Source organism: Triticum dicoccoides, chromosome 7B (assembly GCF_002162155.2).
Source record: "Triticum dicoccoides isolate Atlit2015 ecotype Zavitan chromosome 7B, WEW_v2.0, whole genome shotgun sequence".
Lineage (NCBI taxonomy): Eukaryota > Viridiplantae > Streptophyta > Magnoliopsida > Poales > Poaceae > Triticum > Triticum dicoccoides.
Window position 1 is genome coordinate 576,460,118 of NC_041393.1, and position 5,218 is coordinate 576,465,335.

The 5,218-nt window shown below is 40.6% G+C and overlaps 1 long non-coding RNA gene across 1 annotated transcript; it reads right to left on the minus strand.

Annotated features, from left to right (window-relative positions):
- Positions 1–3,756: 3,756 nt before the first annotated feature.
- LOC119341524 lies at positions 3,757–5,212 on the minus strand. Its single transcript, XR_005165141.1, has 2 exons — positions 4,442–5,212; positions 3,757–4,347 (listed from the first exon to the last, which is right to left on the minus strand). It is a non-coding gene; the product is annotated as an uncharacterized LOC119341524 (long non-coding RNA).
- Positions 5,213–5,218: the final 6 nt, after the last annotated feature.

The following is a 5,218-nucleotide window of genomic DNA, read 5'->3' on the forward strand; positions in this document are numbered from 1 at the left end:
AATTCTGAAAATGGCGGGATCATTCGTTCTGCCTCTACCGCGAAACAGATTCTTCAAAAATGCATCGCGTGAAGAACCTAAACTTCTCGGTGCGTGTACCTGAACTTCACTCTGTTTTTCATGTGATTTTTTGCTCGTAGATCTTCATCCACTGCTCGTAGCTCTCCATCCCGCTCACGGGAATTGAGCGGGTGATATACCGATGGAAAGCTGCTGTAAACACGCAACTTTCCCGTGTTGATCATTTTTCATACTCGCGACGATTTTGAAAGTTTTTCATCTGAAATTCATTCAGCGTAGTAGTTGAACTTCATGCTATTTTTGCGTTGAACTTCTATGACGTATTTTTGCTTGTACAAGCGCCTGAACTTCCCTCTGTACGAACCCGACCTTTATCGAAATTTTGAAAACCGTTTTTTCTTCATACAAAAAACATGGATCGTATTTTCGATCGCATTTCTAAACCGTTTAGCAACTAAATACTCGTTTTAGATAGGAATCTCGCTCATAGGTGGATTTTGCACTCGGGTCATGAAGAACTCGCGTTTTTTGCGATTTTACTGCCTGAGTTGTTCGACCTAAACTTCCCCCTGTGCTAGGTTGAACTTCCCGCAACATTGCCCAAATATGGCTTGCTATATACCGTTGGAAAGCTATGGACACGAGTATCATGACCCAAGTTAAATTTTTCGCAAAATGTAAGCGGTTTAAGAGCAGTTTTGAAAACTGTTTTTTCTTCACACAAAAAATGTGAATCGTAATTTTGATCGCATTTCTAAACCGTTTATCGGAATGAGGCATATAATATGGCGTTGGAAATCTGCTGTAAAACCGTTCCTTCCACATGTTGAAAGTTTTTTCTAATTCCCTATGGTTAAAGAGTAATTTGAAAAAATATAAAATTTTGTAAACCGAACAGCCGAGTTTGTTTTTTCGATGTCATTTCTAAACAGCTAATCCAATGGAGGCATATGATATGGCATTGGAAAGCTTATGAAAATGCGCTACTTTTTCATATGGAAAGTTTTTTTTTCTAATTTTGAATAGTTTAAGAGTAATTAAGAAAATGGTCCAAGTCCTACCGTATTCGTATTTCCGAGCTAATATTTTAACCGTGCGTTCGAATGCAGCAAGTGATATGGCGTTGGAAAGCTTGCACAAATGCAAAACTTTTTGGTATGTATTGTTTCTCTCAATTCTTTACGGTTTTAAGCCAGTTTCGAAAATGGCGAAAAATGTATTTTCGCCATAATTTCTACAAACTTTATCGTAATTGGGCAAATAATATACTGTTGAAAAGCTACGGAAAATGCGAAACTTTTCCATGTTGATGGTTTTCTCTGATTCCTAGCCGTTTTCAAGTAATTCCGAAAACGGCGGGATCATTCGTTCTGCTTCTACCGCGAAACAGATTCTTCGAAAATGCACCGCGTGAAGAACCTGAACTTCTCGGTGCGTGTACCTGAACTTCACTCTGTTTTTCACATGATTTTTTTGCTCGTAGATTTTCATCCACTGCTCGTAGCTCTCCATCCCACTCGCGGGAATTGAGCCGGTGATATACCGATAGAAAGCAGCTGTAAACATGCAACTTTCCCGTGTTGATCATTTTTTCATACTCGCGACGATTCTGAAAGTTTTTCATCTGAAATTCATTTAGCGTAGTAGTTGAACTTCCTATTGTTTTCACATTGAACTTCTGGGACGTTTTTTTTTGTAATTTTCTCATCCATTCGTAAGTGTTAGACAAATAATATTCCTTTTGTACAAACGTCTCTCACAATATTTTTTTAACTTTCTCTGACCAAGGACTTGAACTTACACAAATGATATTACCGTCATTTCGAGGTAAATTAGAAAATGGCGAGATCATGATTTCTACGTTCATCGTGAACGAAAATGCACTGCGTGAAGTAGTTGAACTTCTGGAGCATGTGTGCTTGAACTTCACTCTGTTTTCTGACGTGATGTTTTTCGCCCGTAATTCTCAAACCACTTACCGTAATTGAGCAAATGATATACCGATGGAAAGCTATTAAAAACACGCAAATTTTTTGTGTTGATGAGTTTTTCATACTCGCAACAGTTCAAAATATATTTTTGAATGCGTAAAACAACGTCTTTTTTGCCTGTTTTTTACATGTAACTGAAGGTCGGACGTCTCACACTAGAGATCTCGAACTTCCACCGGGAGTAGCACGTGAACTTCTAGCAACAAAATCTTTTAAGCTTTTTGTTTTCTATTCTTATTTTCCTATCTGAAACGCAGTTCGTGTAGTAGTTGAACTTCCCGCTATTTTCATCTTGAACTTCTGTCATGTATTTTTGTTCAACCTCTCTCACAAGAATTTTTTGAACTTCCCTGGACAGAGCACTTGAACTTCTAGCAACAACTTTTTTAGAAGTTATTTTTTTTGAACTTCTTATTTCCATTCTTTAATTACGAGGAAAATCCGAGTTTTCTAGAATTATCAAACTTCTCCATCTTTTTAATATGGACTTCGTGGTTTATTTCTTAATCCTTTTTTATGAAATTTTGAAGCGCTATATTTTTAAAAGTTAAACTTCTTGTTTTTTATTTTTGAACTTCTTGTTTCCATTCTTTAATAACGAGGAAAATCTGAGTTTTCTATAATCATCGAACTTCTCCATCTTTTTAATATGGACTTCATGGTTTATTTCTTTTAGTAACGGGAAAAATCCTGAGCTTTCTGAGTTACACAACCTGAACTTCTTGGTTTAATCTTTAGTATCATGGAAAATCAGATTTTTTAAAAAAAAAACAGGGAAAATCTTTTTGAATTTTTTTTTGTTGTTCTCTTATTTTAATTTGAACTTATGAGTTATTCTTTGGAACAAGAATCTGAGGTTTTTATAAACTTTGAACTTCTCTCTTATTTTAATTTGAACTTCTTAGTTTTATTCTTTAATAACGAGGAAACTCGAGTTTTTTAAATTTCTTTGTTTCAAAATTTTGAACTTCTTTCATTTTTTTTATAAATTTTAAAGTGCTTTATTTTTTGTTTGGACTTCTCACTTTTTATTATTTAGTAATGAAAAAAAATCTTAGTTGTTTTAAACAGCAAACTACTCTGTTATTTTAGTTTGAACTTCTCCGCTTTTTTATTTTGAACTTCCATGTATTTATTTGAGAAATGGGGGAAATAAAACTGATCCATTATACCCTATAAGGAATTTCACGATTTTTATTTTTAAGTTAAACACGTATAATTTTTTCCTTTTTGCTACATATCTAGGTTTTTCGTACAATTCATTTGTCAAATTCCTTTTTTTTTGTTTTCATGAGAGACCTTCTATTTTTTTGCGTGAAAAGAGGTGGGATGCGAGTACTAGAAAATTTTGGATTTATTTTATTATTTTGAGCTTCTAGATTTTAACAGTTCGAACTTCTCATAATTTTTTCTATGAACATTTATTGGGTTTATCTTTTTTTGTTTTCTTTTTTGTTTTTATGAACAATATTTTTATTGGGTTATTTTGTCCACATGCTCGCATACAGCTATTACTTATCAGGAGCTAATCGAGGACACTAGAGCACATTGCATGGTCACACATATAATCTTTGTTTTTTTCTCATGTGTCTTGAAGTGAGAGACTAAATGATATATACTTGTTTATCTCATTGAAGTTTTTGGCTTTTTTGAATGTTATTTTTCTTGTTTATTGTCAGGTATTTCATATTTTTATGTTCCAGTGTGAATCGGAGTTAAAAAAGACAAGCTTTATAGCTAATCATGAGCACTAGGTAATAGAACATTGCTTTTTCTCTGAACCACAAATTGTTTTTATCACTGAATAGTAACACACATTCCTTATCCTCTCACACACAACACGTTTCATATCCACACCATGTAGGCACACTACTCTTTTATCTCTTTCACTCCATAATTTTCTTGCTTTGTCTTCTTCGTGGTAACGCCTAAATTGGCTGTTAAAGCAAAACAAACAGTAGTAGCTCAGTGCTGGCTATTCTTCTCGGTTGACAGTAGCAGAAACACAAGAATTAAAACAGTCTCAGGAGGAAAATGGTGCTGCAGCCGTAGGCTACACAACACAGTAAAACGTTGTTGTTGCCAGCGCTCCACCAGCTGAACTTTCACTCCACGCCAGGATGAACTTTTCTAAACCTAAAGAGCGGGGAGATGCAGGCAGCAGTGTGGCACCACCTCGGTAGGCTTCGACGGCCGGCGCAGGCCAACCCGGTAGATCAAATAGTCCAGAACTCCAGATTTAGACGACCTGCAACTCGAGGAGACCGTGACCTGCAGCTGGCTAGCACGGCGCCTGCTAGTATTTCGAACGGCCGCAGTAGTCTCCATGGTGCACCTGAACTTCAGACATAAAAAATAAGGAGCTCCTTCTGCAGATTTGGGAACACTGTTTGTTGTAGATCAGAATCAATTAGATAAAGAATTAGCACCTAGTGATAGACAAACATCAGATAGTCGGCCGTGGACATAAAGCATAGGTAGGGTGCAGGGCAGGGCTGAGCCGGCTGGAGGAGGCAAGGTTCAGGGCGGGGACGCTCAGCTGCGCATGGGAGGACGGGGGTGCAGGGCAGGGACCAGCAGCGGCGCACTGGAGCAAGCGGGGTTCTGGGTGGGAACGCGTGGCAGTGCCCGGGAGGAGCGGGAGGGGCTGAAGTCCAAACCCACCTCGCCCTGAAGGAGATGGCAAGCCTCGCGCCGGAAGGAGGCTGGGCAACGGCGCGCCAGGAGGAGGTGGGTACGACGGCCTCGCACCGGGAGGACAAGTGGCGGCGCGTCGAGAGGCGGCACACAGGGAGGAGTCGGGGCGGCGGCGCGCCGGGAGGAGGCGAGACTGGTCGTGCGCGTGGAGAGGGAGTGGCTTCCGGCGACGTCAAAGCGGCCTCCGGCAGAAGGTCAACGGTACCCCATGCTGCGGTTCGAACACCACTGCGGAGGAGGGATTTGAGCGCGGGTCCTCTGTGGCAGTGCGTGGTGGATGGATGTGGTCGCCGGGATCCAGGAAACGACCACGGGCGCTGGCCGCATATGGAGGGTGGGCGGGGCGCCCCGAGGAAGGCGAGACGGTGGGCCGTGGTGGTTGGCCGGATCAAGGCGACGGAGGCGGTTGGCGGCGCGCATGGAGGGAGGGCCGTTGTGGTTGAAGCAGGGGGAGGCGGCCACCATGCTTGAAGCAGGGGAGAGGCGACCGCCATGGTTGGATCTTGGTG